We start from the raw sequence: 19,901 nt of genomic DNA, 5'->3' as shown, positions 1-19,901 counted from the left end.
CATTTACTCATAACTTTCTTCTTTCACACACTTCACCAAACTCAGTCACAAGCTTCTGCAGTTTCTCACACGAATCTGCCACCAGCGCTGTATCATCAACGAACAACAACTGACTCACTTCCCAAGCTCTCTCATCCACAACAGAGTGCATACTTGCCCCTCTTTCCAAAACTCTTGCATTCACCTCCCTAACAACCCCATCCATAAACAAATTAAACAACCATGGAGACATCACGCAACCCTGCCGCAAACCAACATTCACTGAGAACCAAACACTTTCCTCTCTTGCTACACGTACACATGCCTTACATCCTCGATAAAAAACTTTTCACTGCTTCTAACAACTTGCCTCCCACACCATATATTCTTAATACCTTCCACAGAGCATCTCTATCAACTCTATCATATGCCTTCTCCATACAAATCCATATGCTACATACAAATCCATTTGCTTTTCTAGGTATTTCTCACATAAATTCTTCAAAGCAAACACCTGATCCATACATCCTTTACCACTTCTGAAACCACACTGCTCTTCCCCAATCTGATGCTCTGTACATGCCTTCACCTCTCAATCAATACCCTACCATATAATTTCCCAGAAATACTCAACAAACTTATACCTCTGTAATTTGAGCACTCACTTTTATCCCCTTTGCCTTTGTACAATGGCACTTTGCAAGCATTCTGTCAATCCTCAGACACTTCACTATGAGTCATACATGCATTAAATAACCTTACCAACCAGTCAACAATACAGTCACCGCCTTTTTTAATAAATCCCACTGCAATACCATCCAAACCGCTGCCTTGCCGGCTTTCATCTTCCGCAAAGCTTTTACTACCTCTTCTTTGTTTACCAAATTATTCTCCCTAACCTTCTCACTTTGCACACCACCTCGAACAAAACACCCTATATCTGCCACTCTATCATCAAACACATTCAACAAACCTTCAAAATACTCACTCCGTCTCCTTCTCACATGACCACTACTTGTTATCACCTCCCCATTAGCCCCCTTCACTGATGTTCCCATTTGTTCCCTTGTCTTACGCACATTATTTACCTCCTTCCAAAACGTCTTTCTATTCTCCCTAAAATTTTATGATACTCTCTCACCCCAACTCTCATTTGCCCTCTTTTTCACCTCTTGCACCTTTCTCTTGACCTCCTGCCTCTTTCTTTTATACATCTCCCAGTCATTTGCATTATTTCCCTGGAAAAATCGTCCAAATGCCCCTCTCTTCTCTTTCACTAATAATCTTACTTCTTCATCCTACCACTTACTACCCTTTCTAATCTGCCCACCTCCCATGCTTCTCATGCCACAAGCATCTTTTGCGCAAGCCATCACTGCTTCCCTAAATACATCAAATTCCTCCCCCACTCCCCTTACGTCCTTTGTTCTCATCTTTTTCCATTCTGTACTCTGTCTCTCCTCCTGGTACTTCCTCACTCAAGTCTCCTTCCTAAGCTCACTTACTCTCACCACTCTCTTCACCCCAACGTTCTCTCCTCTTTTCTGAAAACCTTTACAAATCGTCACCTTCGCCTCCACAAGATTATGATCAGACATCCCTCCAGTTGCACCTCTCAGTACATTAACATCCAAAAGTCTCTCTCGCACGCCTATCAATTAACACGTAATCCAGTAATGCTCTTGCCATCTCTCCTACTTATATATATATATATATATATATATATATATATATATATATATATATATATATATATATATATATATATATATATATATCAGTAAATTTTAGGGAGAATAAAAAGATGTTCTGGAAGGAGGTAAATAGGGTGCGTAAGACAAGGGAACAAATGGGAACTTCAGTGAAGGGCGTAAATGGGGAGGTGATAGCAAGTAGCGGTGATGTGAGAAGGAGATGGAATGAGTATTTTGAAGGTTTGTTGAATGTGTCTGATGACAGAGTGGCAGATATAGGGTGTTTTGGTCGAGGTGGTGTGCAAAGTGAGAGGGTTAGGGAAAATGATTTGGTAAACAGAGAAGAGGTAGTAAAAGCTTTGCGGAAGATGAAAGCCGGCAAGGCAGCAGGTTTGGATGGTATTGCAGTGGAATTTATTAAAAAAGGGGGTGACTGTATTGTTGACTGGTTGGTAAGGTTATTTAATGTATGTATGACTCATGGTGAGGTGCCTGAGGATTGGCGGAATGCGTGCATAGTGCCATTGTACAAAGGCAAAGGGGATAAGAGTGAGTGCTCAAATTACAGAGGTATAAGTTTGTTGAGTATTCCTGGTAAATTATATGGGAGGGTATTGATTGAGAGGGTGAAGGCATGTACAGAGCATCAGATTGGGGAAGAGCAGTGCGGTTTCAGAAGTGGTAGAGGATGTGTGGATCAGGTGTTTGCTTTGAAGAATGTATGTGAGAAATACTTAGAAAAGCAAATGGATTTGTATGTAGCATTTATGGATCTGGAGAAGGCATATGATAGAGTTGATAGAGATGCTCTGTGGAAGGTATTAAGAATATATGGTGTGGGAGGCAAGTTGTTAGAAGCAGTGAAAAGTTTTTATCGAGGATGTAAGGCATGTGTACGTGTAGGAAGAGAGGAAAGTGATTGGTTCTCAGTGAATGTAGGTTTGCGGCAGGGGTGTGTGATGTCTCCATGGTTGTTTAATTTGTTTATGGATGGGGTTGTTAGGGAGGTAAATGCAAGAGTCCTGGAAAGAGGGGCAAGTATGAAGTCTGTTGGGGATGAGAGAGCTTGGGAAGTGAGTCAGTTGTTGTTCGCTGATGATACAGCGCTGGTGGCTGATTCATGTGAGAAACTGCAGAAGCTGGTGACTGAGTTTGGTAAAGTGTGTGGAAGAAGAAAGTTAAGAGTAAATGTGAATAAGAGCAAGATTATTAGGTACAGTAGGGGTGAGGGTCAAGTCAATTGGGAGGTGAGTTTGAATGGAGAAAAACTGGAGGAAGTGAAGTGTTTTAGATATCTGGGAGTGGATCTGTCAGCGGATGGAACCATGGAAGCGGAAGTGGATCATAGGGTGGGGGAGGGGGCGAAAATTTTGGGAGCCTTGAAAAATGTGTGGAAGTCGAGAACATTATCTCGGAAAGCAAAAATGGGTATGTTTGAAGGAATAGTGGTTCCAACAATGTTGTATGGTTGCGAGGCGTGGGCTATGGATAGAGATGTGCGCAGGAGGATGGATGTGCTGGAAATGAGATGTTTGAGGAAAATGTGTGGTGTGAGGTGGTTTGATCGAGTAAGTAACGTAAGGGTAAGAGAGATGTGTGGAAATAAAAAGAGCGTGGTTGAGAGAGCAGAAGAGGGTGTTTTGAAATGGTTTGGGCACATGGAGAGAATGAGTGAGGAAAGATTGACCAAGAGGATATATGTGTCGGAGGTGGAGGGAACGAGGAGAAGAGGGAGACCAAATTGGAGGTGGAAAGATGGAGTGAAAAAGATTTTGTGTGATCGGGGCCTGAACATGCAGGAGGGTGAAAGGAGGGCAAGGAATAGAGTGAATTGGAGCGATGTGGTATACAGGGGTTGACGTGCTGTCAGTGGATTGAATCAAGGCATGTGAAGCGTCTGGGGTAAACCATGGAAAGCTGTGTAGGTATGTATATTTGCGTGTGTGGACGTGTGTATGTACATGTGTATGGGGGGGGGGTTGGGCCATTTCTTTCGTCTGTTTCCTTGCGCTACCTCGCAAACGCGGGAGACCGACAAAAAAAAAATATATATATATATATATATTTCTTTTTTTTTTAAACTATTCGCCATTTCCCGCATTAGCGAGGTAGCGTTAAGAACAGAGGACTGGGCCTTTGTGGAATATCCTCACCTGACCCCCCTTTGTTCCTTCTTTTGGAAAATTAAAAAAGAAAAACGAGAGGGGAGGATTTCCAGCCTCCCGTCCCTCCCCTTTTAGTCGCCTTCTACGACACGCAGGGAATACGTGGGAGGTATTCTTAATCCCCTATATTTTTTATTATATATATATATATATATATATATATATATATATATATATATATATATATATATAGAGAGAGAGAGAGAGAGAGAGAGAGAGAGAGAGTGAATAGGAACGATATGGTATACCAGGGTCGACGTGCTGTCAGTGGATTGAACCAGGGCAGGTGAAGCAATTGGGGTAAACCAGGGAAAGTTTTATGGGGCCTGGATGTGTAAAGGGAGCTGTGGTTTCAGTGCATTATACATGACAGCTAGAGACTGAGTGTGAACGAATGTGGTCTTTGCTGTCTCTTATTAGCGCTACCTCGCGCGCAGGTGCGGGGAGGGGGTTGTCATTTCATGTGTGTGTCTTTGTGTGGGGAGGGGGGGGGGGGGGTGGCGACGGGAATGAATAAAGGCAGTAAGTATGAATTATGTACCCGTGTATATATGTATATGTCTTTGTATGTATATATATGTGTGCGTTGAAATGTATAGGTATGTATAAGTGGGTGTGTGGACGTGCATATGTATATACATGTGTATGTGGGTGGGTTGGCCATTCCATCGTGTGTTTCCTTGCGCTAACTCGCTAACGCGGGAGACAGCAACAAAGATTATATATATATATATATATATATATATATATATATATATATATATATATATATATATATTCTATTATACTTAATTGCCGTTTCCCGTGTTAGCGAGGTAGCACAAGGAAACAGACGAAAGAATGGCCCAACCCACCCACATGTACATGCATAAACGCCCACACACGCACATATACATACTTATACATTTCAACGTATACATACACAGACATATACATATATACACATGCACATATTCATACTTGCTGCCTTCATCCATTCTCATCGCCACCCCACCACACATGAAATAGCACACACCCTCTCCCCTTCAAGGTAGAGCTAGGGAAGAACAAAACAGGCCACATTCATTCATCGTGTGTAATGCACCGAAACCACAGCTCCCTTTCCGCATCCAGGCGCCACAATACTTTCCATTGTTTACCCCAGACACTTCGCATGCCCTGGTTCAATCCAGGCACCCATTTTACCGACCAAACCCAAGGGGTGGATGAACAGATGGGTTGAGTGGACCGACTGTCGCAAAGGATTCAAACCTATGTGCTTGGCCTGATCTACATGGACCTTAACGTGGGGTTTGTATGGAGTAGTGATGGCTTGAGCTGTGGCAGTGGGTATTTTCCTTTCTCTGTTAGGTTGAACCATGCAGGTCAAGGTGAAGCTTGACCTCTGAGACAAATATATGTTGGCAATTTTATCTCATACTTTTCGTTCTTCCCTTCTTGGACTGTCAAAACTGGAATTGGTCATTTGTTTGAGTTAAAATGAATTTCTAAGAATATTCTAAACTATTAAGAATGCTGAATAGACTTAGATGCTCCAGTGATTGGTTTATAAGCCTAAATTTTATAATCCAACTTAGATGCTCCAGTGCTTGGTTTATAAGCCTAAATTTTATAATCCAACTTAGATGCTCCAGTGCTTGGTTTATAAGCCTAAATTTTATAATCCAACTTAGATGCTCCAGTGCTTGGTTATTTATAAGCCTAAATTTTATAATCCAACTTAATCCCATGCGCTTGACCATGGGTGGCCCCTGAATACACCACAGCCAGGAATGCTAACCTCTACACCACAGAGAAGACCGTAGGTTATTGGGGACAACATTCAAGATGAAAAGTGGTGTGCATTGGTTTGAAAGAGTGAAATCAATGTGGTATATGGAGCGGAGTGGGGAGGTTGTCACTCTCAAGGGCTGAACCAGGGCATACCAAGCAGTGAGGTAAACCATGGAGTCCGTCTGAGTAGCGTGACCATGGATTATAGCTTTGGTTTTGGTGCACCTTATATGATAGCTTGAGAATGCATGTCTGCTATTGAAGTAATATTTGGTCTGTTCGTGATAGTACCTTGCTAAATCTGGGAAGGCAGAAGTATGGGACAAACAATTAATAATTATCTCATAAATTCATCCAATAAAGATATCAAGGCTACAACAAGGGGAGAGGGTGTCAAACATTAAACCTCTTAACTCCTGTAGACAAATATTTATGCAAGCTGAGTAACTTTAAAAAACTTTCCATTTACCTTTTTGAACTGGTTAATTGAGGGGGAAATATAGGTTTGAACAGGGTAGTTCTCAATTAAGAGATATGAGTAATAAAGCACAATTATATGATGTTGGTTTTACTGCAGTATGTTTGTAGTTTCCTGAGAAATATATTTGGTACCCTTCTTATCAAGTTATTGAATCTCCAAGTTATTTCAGTTTGAACTTTTTTTTTAATGATAAATGATATGGGATGGGCAAAACAGCTCCCATTTATTGTCATCTTAGTTGAAAAGCAAATAGAGTCTAAGGAAAACAATGAAGAAATCAATCAGAATTCCTCAGATTTTTTTGTAGATCGAACTCTGTAAGGTAGAGAGGTTATAGAAAAGAGAAAGAAAAAGGAAGAACGAATTTCACTACTTTGCTGTTTAAGGAAAGGAGGTATAATAATGGTCTATCTTTGTATAGCAGGTATCCACACAGAAACTGTGGGGAGTAACAGCTACATGTGTGTCATGGGCCTGAGCTTTTGTGGCAGGAGCATACACAGACAGCTCATGAGAGCAGTGGCTGCAATGAGAGAGGACATCATAGTAGACATAACGGTGATGCCTAAAGAGTTAATGAAATAGAAGGCATTTGATACCTCTCTTGCTCATCAAGAGGTGACAGAAGGACCACTAAATGTTTACAGCATTTTTTTTTCCTTTTTTGGAGGGTAATTCTTGATTATCCCCCAGAAAAAAAAATCAAACGGTAATTGTATCACGATTATCATACTCGCCATCTGAGGTATTATGGCACTGGTGATTGTTTACCGTCTCCCATATGCTTTCTGGCAAGGTGTTGTGTGCTGTCTTGCACTTTTGTGTACCTTGTACTACTATTGTGGCCAGCGGCCCTTTTCAAGCATCGTCAGCAATTGCCTGACAGCTCCTCAAAGCTGTATATGTCTTGTGCGAAGCGCAAGAGGAACTTTTTAAGTTAACCTTGAAAAGAAGGTAGACCTAGGGGAAGTGGGAAGGACTTGTGCTGCTTGATGAAGTCATAAATAGCAATCATGCCGACACTGAAGATCAAGTCATTTAGAAGTGGTTACACTGGATCCCCGACTTATGCAGCTTGCAACCATCCGTACATACGACCGTAAAAAAATAGAAATTAAAAAGATGAAAATTATGAAATATGAACTAAAGAATCTTGAATAAAAGGTAAATAAGAAACTACAGAATCTTATATAGCTGTTTATTACAAAACGAGATAATCAGTATAGAAATTGAGTAGCCATTCCTCCCTGCGTTGTCGCTACCCTTGCTTTGTTTTGTAGTTATTGTTCATTAATAAATTTGTGAGGTTGTTTTGTGCAGTTATTGTTCATATTTTTCTGTAAGGTTGTTTTGCGCAGTCGACCTTTAATTGATGTGTTTCCGCAGAACTCCACTTGGCCTTTGTGCGACCGGCTCCGCCCTGAAACCTTTTGTCTAAGCTGCCGGATCTTTTTTTGGAGGTTACCTAGTTTATTTTCCACTATCTTGCATGGTTTGCCACCCCAGATTTTAGGGTTATACCCTATAGAATGGACTTAGGTAAGCCATCCATTACTCTCGTCGGGGTTAGTGGTGAGGGACCTATGAAATGCAGGAAAGCTGATTTTATTTTTGCCCATGAGACCGGATAAACGACTCTTGCCTCCCTCAGTCCCTTCCTAATTAAGAAGAACATTGGTGGTTTGGCCTGGGTCTGTTGAAACGGTTTGGAAACTAGTTAGTGGCGATTCCTTGATGAAAGTGAAGTTGACGAATCAGGTGGCGGAACTACGTAAGTTGACGAAGTCCCATATTCATGGCGTGGTTTCGCTATCCATTGCCATGAATTCATGCAGGGGAGTTATCTATTATACTGGTGTCATGGATATGTCAGAGGGCGACGTTGTGAAGGAACCAACAAACGAGAACGTCATCTCTATTGTTACATGCTATGTCAAGTTCGTCCTTACATTCCAAATCCCTTGCCTTGCTTTGAATACCAGAAATGTGGCCACTCCTTGGAAGTGTTGCCCTCTTTCTACTAAATGCGGGAGGGAAGTGTGGTGCAGTGTGTCATACAGCGGAGGATGTACGGCTGGTAGGATGTTGCTTGTCACCTGCGATGACAACCATCCAAGCTGGTACTAGGCTGTCCCCGGTGCCAGTTTGAGAAAGAAGTGTGTACGGTCAAGACACGCAATAACCTTTCACATGGCGAGGCTAGGAGGAGGGTGAAGGAGTCTCGTGAGACTTACGCGTCGGCTCTGAAATGTAAGCCTGTTATGTGAATAATCTCGACGCAGTCTCGTTGTGACACACCGACCGTCATTTCCAAAAACCCAACCCCATCTAACCCTACACATACACTTAATCCCCCAACCACAGCCCGTAACAAATCTTACGCCAGTACTTCATCTTCAATTGTCTGTACTAAAGAAAAGAAATAACAAAACTAAGGTGTCCTTTAGACCTGACTAAACTTGAAAAAAACTACGTCGCACGTCACTGTTCCGGTACATCCAACAGGGAGGCCTGTGGTTCACAGATCCTCTTCTTTGGAGGACATGTTGGATGCCAGCCAATCCACTTCCAGGGACCGTCCATATTCCCCTGGGGACTGGCTCAAGTCCCAACATAAACGGGCTGAGAAAAGCTGGTCGATTAGATAACTCAAACCAGCATGTTCAATATCATTCAGAGGAATGGTAGAGGCCTTAGGCATAAGCAAGCACAACTACAACTGTTGCTTCCACTAGCCGTGATCTGTTTACAAGAGACACTCCTAAACGGCATAGTCGAAGACTGTTCTGTTGTAGACAGCAATCACTCGTATAGAAGAGACGAGAATCGTGGGGTAGCTAGCTATGTACATCCAAGTTTACCTGACACACGAGTGACTTGAGTTCTACTCGAGATGCTGTCGCATGAAGAGTAAATTTTGATAAAAACATACCTGGCCATTTGTTCAATATAGTGCTCCGGTTCCAATGCACTTAATAGTGTGTCAAATTTGCTTGGTAATCAATTACCTTACCGTAAAGTAGTTTTAGGAGAGTCTACTGATCATTACCAGATAGAGAAGTATCCGGGCAGACGCCAGGGGGAAACAAATGGTTCTTCTGATCAGTGCTAACCTCACTTTTCTGAGCGATGGTGGTGGAACTCGTGTAGATGACCGGACTGGCAATATCTCGGCAACCGATTTATCCTTGTCTTCGCCGGATATACTTTACGACATCATCACCTGGGGTATTTATGACGACTCCCGGGCAAGTGACCCATTTCCCGATCGGTCTTCTTCACGCGACACTTACCAACCCGTCTCGTCTCCACCTAAACTGAACTATAAAGAAGCAGACTTGGTGTCATTTGCAAGACTTGGTGTCGTTTGCAAGGCTGGCCGTCCTTGATATATCCTGTGGTGACATTGATGCAAACGTCCACTTGCTTACCTCCACCATACAGAGGGCTGCTGAGGACTTAATATCTAAGGTTTATGCAATATCCACAAATAATAGAGTTCCTTGGTGGACACCAGACTGCCGGAATGCGCTACGTGGACGCAATAAGAATTACAGGATTTTAGACAACGAGCCTTCACTCAGATAACTTTATTGCCATACAAATGTGCGAGGCTCAGACAAGAATTTTATAAATATATATATATATATATATATATATATATATATATATATATATATATATATATATATATATACATACAGACATATACATATATACACATGTACATAATTCATACTATCTGCCCTTATTCAATCCCGTCGCCACCCCGCCACACATAAAATAACAACCCCCTCCCGCCGCATGTGCCCGAAGTAGCGCTAGGAAACGACAACAAAGGCCACATTCGTTCACACTCAGTCTCTCGCTGTCATGTATAATGCACCGAAACCACAGCTCCCTTTCTACATCCAGGCCCCACAGAACTTTCCATGGTTTACCCCAGACGCTTCACATGCCCTGGTTCACTCCAATGACAGCAGGTCGACCCCGGTATACCACATCGTTCCAGTTCACTCTGTTCCTTGCACGCCTCCTGCATGTTCAGGCCCCAATCACTTAAAATCTTTTTCATTACATCCTTCCACCTTCAATTTGGTCTCCCAGTTCTTCTCGTTCCCTCCACCTCTGACACATATATCCTCTTCGTCAATCTTTCCTCACTCATTCTCTCCATGTGACCAAACCATTTCAGAACACTCTCTTCTGCTCTCAACCACACTCTTTTTATTTCCACACATCTCTCTTACCCTTTCATTACTTACTCGATCAAACCACCTCACACCACATATTGTCCTCAAACATATCATTTCCAGCACATCCACCCTCCTCCGCACAGCTCTATCTACAGCCCACGCCTCGCAACCATATATCATTGTTGGAACCACTATTCCTTCAAACATACCCATTTTTGCTTTCCAGGATAACGCTCTCAACTTCACACATTCTTCAACGCTCCCAGAACTTTCGCCCCTCCCCCACCCTATGATTCACTTCCGCTTCCATGGTTCCATCCGCTGCCAAATCCACTCCCAGATATCTAAAACACTTCACTTCCTCCAGTTTTTCTCCATTCAAACTACCTCCCAATTGACTTGTCCCTCAACCCTACTGTACCTAATAACCTTGCTCTTATTCACATTTACTCATAACTTTCTTCTTTCACACACTTCACCAAACTCAGTCACAAGCTTCTGCAGTTTCTCACACGAATCTGCCACCAGCGCTGTATCATCAACGAACAACAACTGACTCACTTCCCAAGCTCTCTCATCCACAACAGAGTGCATACTTGCCCCTCTTTCCAAAACTCTTGCATTCACCTCCCTAACAACCCCATCCATAAACAAATTAAACAACCATGGAGACATCACGCAACCCTGCCGCAAACCAACATTCACTGAGAACCAAACACTTTCCTCTCTTGCTACACGTACACATGCCTTACATCCTCGATAAAAACTTTTCACTGCTTCTAACAACTTGCCTCCCACACCATATATTCTTAATACCTTCCACAGAGCATCTCTATCAACTCTATCATATGCCTTCTCCATACAAATCCATATGCTACATACAAATCCATTTGCTTTTCTAGGTATTTCTCACATAAATTCTTCAAAGCAAACACCTGATCCATACATCCTTTACCACTTCTGAAACCACACTGCTCTTCCCCAATCTGATGCTCTGTACATGCCTTCACCTCTCAATCAATACCCTACCATATAATTTCCCAGAAATACTCAACAAACTTATACCTCTGTAATTTGAGCACTCACTTTTATCCCCTTTGCCTTTGTACAATGGCACTTTGCAAGCATTCTGTCAATCCTCAGACACTTCACTATGAGTCATACATGCATTAAATAACCTTACCAACCAGTCAACAATACAGTCACCGCCTTTTTTAATAAATCCCACTGCAATACCATCCAAACCGCTGCCTTGCCGGCTTTCATCTTCCGCAAAGCTTTTACTACCTCTTCTCTGTTTACCAAATTATTCTCCCTAACCTTCTCACTTTGCACACCACCTCGAACAAAACACCCTATATCTGCCACTCTATCATCAAACACATTCAACAAACCTTCAAAATACTCACTCCGTCTCCTTCTCACATGACCACTACTTGTTATCACCTCCCCATTAGCCCCCTTCACTGATGTTCCCATTTGTTCCCTTGTCTTACGCACATTATTTACCTCCTTCCAAAACGTCTTTCTATTCTCCCTAAAATTTTATGATACTCTCTCACCCCAACTCTCATTTGCCCTCTTTTTCACCTCTTGCACCTTTCTCTTGACCTCCTGCCTCTTTCTTTTATACATCTCCCAGTCATTTGCATTATTTCCCTGGAAAAATCGTCCAAATGCCCCTCTCTTCTCTTTCACTAATAATCTTACTTCTTCATCCTACCACTTACTACCCTTTCTAATCTGCCCACCTCCCATGCTTCTCATGCCACAAGCATCTTTTGCGCAAGCCATCACTGCTTCCCTAAATACATCCCATTCCTCCCCCACTCCCCTTACGTCCTTTGTTCTCATCTTTTTCCATTCTGTACTCTGTCTCTCCTCCTGGTACTTCCTCACTCAAGTCTCCTTCCTAAGCTCACTTACTCTCACCACTCTCTTCACCCCAACGTTCTCTCCTCTTTTCTGAAAACCTTTACAAATCGTCACCTTCGCCTCCACAAGATTATGATCAGACATCCCTCCAGTTGCACCTCTCAGTACATTAACATCCAAAAGTCTCTCTCGCACGCCTATCAATTAACACGTAATCCAGTAATGCTCTTGCCATCTCTCCTACTTATATATATATATATATATATATATATATATATATATATATATATATATATATATATATATACGAACATAGTGCATAGAAACGCGCACCTTCATAGAACATACAAACCTCCAACAGCCAGGATCGAACCCGGGACCCCTGTGCAAAAGGCGGGAATGTAACCGCTAGGTTATGGGCCTGGCTACTAGGAAACAACTATTCGAATACTATGTACTCGAATACCCTTCGTCTCACGTTGGTGAGCAACGGGGTTTACACCGGTCATTTCCCAACAGGCGCCTGATGGGAAATGACCGGTGTAGACCCCGTTGCTCACCAACGTGAGACGAAGGGTATTCGAGTACATAGTATTCGAATAGTTGTTTCCTATTAGCCAGGCCCATAGCCTTACGGTTAGCAGTTCCGCCTCTTGCACAGGGGTCCAAGGTTCAATACTGGCTGTTGGAGGTTTGTATGATATATATATATATATATATATTGATCATTATCATTATTGTACTTAATCGCTGTTTTCCGCGTCACCGATGTAGTGCCAGGAAACACTCACATACACATAAACGCACATATACATACATATACTTATCAACATATATACATACATACACAGACATATACATGTATACACATGTACATATCAAACAAGCCAAACGAGACTTCTGGCGTACCAAGAAGTCAGGTCTGGTCCACAATCAATAAAATATAAAAAAGTGAAAAACAGAAGCCGCCATTTCCTCCGCAAATGCACCACCAAGATCAAGTCATGGACGACCTGATGCACGTATGTCACCTACTCACTCGCCAGGTGATTCTCAGAAACGAGCAGCTCGGCCAATTACAATGCACGCTTCCCACATCACAAGCGCCAGGCCGAGCCGCAAATACCAGACGCTGCCACAGAAGATACTTAGGATCATAACAAAACATTTACAATGAAAGAACTGCTTCTTGCCCTGAAATCCTGTGAAGGTTCGGTCGGGCCCGGGACCCAGCGGGATCACTTCCGACATGACCCAGCACCTCAGGCACGCTAACCGGAACAAGTTGCTAGCATTGTGCAATGAGTTTTGGACGTCTGGAACGTTTCCAAACTCACAGCACTTTGCTTCCGTCATCCACATTTCTATAAGGGCTCGGGACCTGAACCTATTACGCTCACGAGCTGCATTTGTAATGTTATGGAGAGAATGGTTAACAGAAGGCTAGTTTTTTTTGTTAGAATCGAAAGGTTTATTAAACTATCAACAGTGTGCTTTCCGTCATAATAGAGGCACATTGGATAATTTAATACACCAAGAACGAATATTCTTATCTTTAGAGTCATTCAACAATGTGCGTTTTTTGGTTGCAGTATTTTTAGATTTAGAAGAAGACTTCGACATGACATGGCGAAACAAATTTTAAGAAAACTTTATGCTTTAGGTGTAAGAGGTTATTTACCCATATTTATCAGAATATTCTAAAACAACAGAACTTTGCTGTGAAACTTAAGCACTTAATGTCACTTCGGACACATTTGTCCAAGAGAATGGGGTGTCGCAAGGCAGCGTTCTTAGCCCAGCGTTATTTCATTTTATGAGTAATTATCTTCTGTCTCCAGCCTCCATCCGCGAGATCTTAAATACTCACTTTATGCTGATGATTGAGCACTGTTGGCATTCTTCGCCTTGTGCACAGTTTTCGGCTGAGCGGGTTCAAGCTGTGCTGGAGTCCTTATACCGTTGGGCGCTACAGGGGGGATAAGTTCTCATCCAACAAAAGTAATAAAATTGTTTTTACCTGAAAATGGATATCCTGAATTTGCTTTTAACGTTAGACAACAAACCAATCCCATTTCGAAATACCGTAAAATTCTTAGGCTTAAATTTTGATAAAAGACTTAATTGGAAAAGTCATGATTATTTAATAATAGATTGCAGTAAAAGATGAAATATTCTTCAATTTCTTTCGGGTTCCTTGTGGGGAGCTGACAGAAAATCTTTAATGATGATTTGTAGGTCCCTCATTAGATCTAAGCTAGACTATGGTTCTCAGGTGAGTGTACCTTGAAAGGGGTTAGATGTGATACAGAATATATGTTTACCAATATGTCTTGGAGCCGTAACCTGTACCAAAGTTCTACGATTGGCAATTGAGGCTCAAGGTACCTCCTCCTCTCCGGCGAAGACGTGAGATCCTGTGGTTGGCAAAGCGGGATGCTGATGGCCAGGAAGAACTAACACAAATACCTGGTCGCCTTCTTCTGTAATGTTTCCAGCTCGTCAACAGAGGCGTCAGGCCCATGACCGTCAGAACAAACTTATTCAGTGAGAACTCCGGTATAAAAGTGAATGAAGTGGACTCGCTGATTAGACATTCTTTACCTCCCTGGCAGGATTCAAACATCAGCATCAAGACGAGCTGGCTTCCAGTCGAAAAGGTTAATATATCGAAGAGCGAAGTACACCAGCGTTCTCGTCAGATCATCAACATACAGCACCCACCTACAACCTTACATGACATACAGCACCCACCTACAACCTTACGTGACATACAGCACCCACCTACAACCTTACATGGCATACAGCACCCACCTACAACTTTACATGACATGCAGCACCCACCTACAACTGTATATCAACCAAAACTTTCCACCAAGACGTGACACATGCAAACTTTCCACCAAGACGTGACACATGCAAACTGAACGATAGACCACCTTCTCATACAATGCATGAAGTACCGGGAAAACTGGACGAGTTTGACAAACTATTTCAAGAAAAAGAAAATAAACGATATACAATCTCCTTGATGATAATAATATCATCAACAAATTGATTATTTATTTTTTTTTTAAAGGAAACGAAAATAGTCAAGATGATATAAGGTGGTTCGTGGGTTCGGCTCTGTGATTGGGGCAGGTTGTGTGGTGGGCGAAGCAAATTGGTCATTATAGTGCTGGCCAGGAGCGGCGGTGCTTCAGATTGTTGCTGGTTCCGTTGTGGTGTCAAGCTGACGAATTGGCGCTGATGATAGTTCATATTTCATGTATGTGTTTCATGCCACCAAGGTGAGGGACTATCTCTAATCTGTCCTATCTTTTCGCAGTCCTTCTGTCAGCTGCACCAATTGATGCTGTGCCCACTGGCTGGTGTTTGCCTCCATGTTAGACACAATACCCACTCACTAACTTTTATTCTAATCTATATTATTTTATAATACTGATAATCAATTATTATTATTATTATTATTATTATTATTATTATTATTATTATTTACTATTATTATTTACTGTAGGACTAGATAACACATAGATATTAATAGAATTACTATGTCTGGACTATAAAGTCAAAAATCAATCAGGGTTGCAGGTGTGATGACCTTACTCCTAGGTCACTGGTCGTTAAGCCCAACTAACAAATCCAGTTAGGGCAGGCTGGCAGGTGGCCATCTCAGATTCTCTAACATTTCACTTCGTGAATGAGACGATCAATTGTATTCTTGAATGTACATTTTTATACACAGTTCTCTCCAGTAAGTTCTTATCTAATGGTTGAACTAATGATTATTTGATTATTCAGATGTAAAATCCAAGCCTCTTGCTTCTTATGATCACTTGTGTTAAAACTCTTCCTTGGCTATGTGCATGACCCGGGCCAGGCAAAGACGAGGATGCCATTATACATAGGACTTAAAAATGTTTTGAATGTTACATTATGGAGATTGAAATACTTCCTCTTGATGAAACAACTTAACTGGCTGAATCAAACGTCTCTCTAACAAAGACATCGGGTGATGTTAGAATGTGTATTAACCTTAGTGTCTTCAATGTGGTCGTTATGAGGGATTATTGTAAACTGCCAACGTATAGAGGCTATTTTACGTGATGTAAATGGTGCATCGTTGTTTTCCCTGTGTGGCCTAGACCTGCCCACCATGACTGGGGGTTAGCTTGTGATACCAATGTGTTGACAACGTTGCAAATCCATGTGAAAGGTAAAGGTGGTTGGGTTGGTCATTTGGCTGAAAGTTGAGCTGTGAAATCTATCATAACAGATTGTATGAAGGTGTAGGAGGCGTGCAGGGCGTACAATGTGTTGCAGATAATGTACTTGTGTATAGTGATGAGAGGAACCATGAAAGGATGACATTTTGGGCAGGGTGTGCTGAGATAGGGCCAAGACTCAGTCGGTTTCGTATTCTCAAGTTTGATTTCATGGAGCATGTGGTGACAAGCAAGGGTTTAGGGCCTGATCCTAAAAATGTGGAGGCCTTAATGAAGATTGACCCACCCAGAGATAATGATAGGGAACGAGTGGTTGGCATGGTTATGTCATATTCTGTCCAGTTAGCTGTTGAAATACATCCTAATATTAGTGTTCAGGGGAAAAGTGGGAATGCTGAGGCTAAAGCATTTCATGAAATTAAAAGCTCATTGACAAAAGCACCAGTTTAAGATATTTTGATGCAAACAGTTGTAATTCAGTCATATGCTAGCAAGAAAGGCATTAATGCCGTATTATTACAGGAAGGCCACCCTATATGTTACACTAGTGGGATACGGTATTTGGTATGCTCTTATAAAGAGATGTTTGCCATTGTGAATGCTCTGGATAAATTGCGCCAGTTTATATATGGAAGACCAGTAATTGTGTATACAGACCACAAACCGCTTGAGAGTATTATACCGAAGCCTTTGGAAAAGGCCCAAAGAAGCTTCAGGTGATGCTGATAAGGGCCTTTGCATATGATGTTGAAGTAAGGTACATGAAGAGCAACATTAAGCAGAGCCTTCTTACCTGTCCAGAGTAAGGAATCTGGTGAGGAGTTTAAAAAAAATTGATGTTAATTTTCTAACAATGCTTGCTGATATGAAGACATATAGGTAAGAAACTGAGGGACTACACATTGCACGGTCTGTGTTATTCAGCATGGTTGGCCTGACAACAAGCACCGTATGCCTGGCATTATCCCAAATTTTGACATAAGGGATGAATTATCTTATGAATGTATGGACTTTGTCTTAAGGGGTGAGAGACTTATGATACAAAGGCAGTTATGACCCAGAGACTTATGATACAAAGGCAGTTATGACTCAAGATAAAGACACATGTTGGCCACATAGATAACCTTTAGGAAATCGATAGACTGCATAACACGACTGTTCAGTCTTGTAAAAATCAAGGAACATTGTGATAGATATGGTATTCCTGATGAAGTGATGTGATAAAGGTCCTGAAATGATTTCAGAAACAAGATCAAAGTTCGCTAGTTGATGGGGAATCAGCCCTAAGATCAGCTCGCCTCACAACAGCAAAGCACATGGTAAGATTGAATATGTAGTAAAACTGGTAAGAATATGTTAAGAGGTATTGAATACAATAGTGAAGACCAATATCTAGCTCTTTTGAACATAAGGAACATGCCCACTCAGGGCCCCATCAGAAGCCCTGTTCAAAGAATGATTTGTAGAATAAAAACTGTTGTACTCATGGCAGAACTTTTAGTAAAGCCAGATGGCAAAGTTGGAGAAAATGAGGTAGATAGATAGAAAGACTAACTGAATGAACTGTCCTCATTTCTTTCCTAAAGCTCATGACCTCTCTGAATTATGTGAAGGTGACACTGTCAGGCTTAAACCATTCAGGTTTGGAAATAAGAGATGGAAAAAGGGAATTGTAATTAAACAATTAGATGCCAAGTCATATGAGGTACAAATGGAAGATGGTGTAATATTCTGGAGTAATGCATGTCACATGAGACATTCATACAAGCCTCCAATAAGTGTTTGGTGGTGACACTCTCACAGATGCAGTTGTTAACATTTAACCTGGGCAAGTAGTCTTGGGTGAGGATAAGGGTTGTGGTGATGGTAATGTGGAAGACAAAGGTCTTCATGATTGTCTTCAGAAACAGGAGTACCCTGCCAGTAACACAACCCCCCCCCCCCCCCCCCCCCCCCGTATGACAGTGATGAATGATATTGTACTTCAAACTAAGCCATGGAAGTGTGTTAAGTATCCTAAGAAGTTCACTAATTATGTCACTAATTATTTGGTGCAGCTGTGTATGTCATTTTCACTGTGAACAACCATATGCATTTACTTTAATGTTCATTGTTTGTTACTTTACATTTAAAATTTTTCACATTTCAATTTCTTTCTCATTTCTTTACTCTCACATATATGTAAATGCACATGCAATTTCAGTTAAAGAAGACAAAAAGGAGAGGATTTTGTTTTGTTTTGATACAAAGTATAACGGCAAGAGACACTTTATGTTGTTGGATTTAAGTGGGAATAGAGGATATAGCAGAATATTACCCTTTTCAATTCATCTGCCTGGATATGGCAAGATGGCAGGAGGGCATAACTGTTTTGCCAAGATTCACTCAACCTAACTGTCATTTGCCCTCTTTTTTTAGCCCGTGCATCCTCCTCTTGACCTCCTGCTGCATTCTCTTGTACATCTCCCAATTACTCACACTCTTTCTTTGTAAGTACCACCAAATACACCTCTGTTTCTCTTTCACTAACAATTTCATTATTCCATCACTCAATACCCTCTCGTACCTGCCTAATCTCCCTCCTTCCACTTGCCACACACTTCTCTTGTATAGTCGAAGTACTGCCTCCATAAATACCTATCATTCCTTACTCATTCCCTTAACTTTATTCTCACCTTTTGTCATTTTACACTTACTTCTGGTATTTCTTCACACAGGTCTGTTCCAGACTCACTGTTTTCACCACCATCTTCACACCATTAGTGTTCATAAAAAACTTTGTCCGACCCATATATTTTCAAAGGCGATACACAGCTGAGATTTTTAGTGGGCACAAGCACATGACACATCTAGGGTGAAATCACCATACATCTAGTCACAGCTACTAGTGTTTCTAACAGGATGAGCATGAACAACCCACCTCAGTGTACTTCAGGCCATCTTTACATAAGGATGTTTTTTCTGTACTCCTCTTGCATACCTCTTCATTTTGGGAATTTTGCTTCTGGGTACTGCAAATTTTCACCTGTGCTTCAAGATGGTTGGTTCTTAATTTTCTAAGGAGGAGAAGGCCTGAATTCTCCCTGGGAAGCAAGAAAATTTGGGCACACATGAAATTTCTGGGCATACTGGACACTTAGAATGCACGGTCAGGTGGCTGCTTACTAGCACTCATATCTTCCCAAATAATGTCAACCCACCATCAATACCTATCCTTGGTTACTCAAGGAAGACCTCTGTATCTACAGGTAACCTCCTATGATTAGAAATCTTGAAACCCTTCACATCAGCTGCTGAACTCAGGAAAAGCTATCCAAAACTTCTAGGAAGTGTCTAAAGGAACCATTCAACATTGCTTACAAAAGAACCATTCACAAACCAGCTGCCCCATAGCCCTGACTGCAAAGGAAAAGAAAGCAAATGACATGCATTTGCAAAGAAATACAAGGACTGAAGTGAACAATAGTGAAGTAAGGTGATGTTTTCCAGTGAAAATTTCTTCGTGTGAACAG

This window comes from Panulirus ornatus, chromosome 11, assembly GCF_036320965.1.
Source record: "Panulirus ornatus isolate Po-2019 chromosome 11, ASM3632096v1, whole genome shotgun sequence".
Classification (NCBI taxonomy): domain Eukaryota; kingdom Metazoa; phylum Arthropoda; class Malacostraca; order Decapoda; family Palinuridae; genus Panulirus; species Panulirus ornatus.
This window is presented reverse-complemented; position numbering follows the sequence as displayed.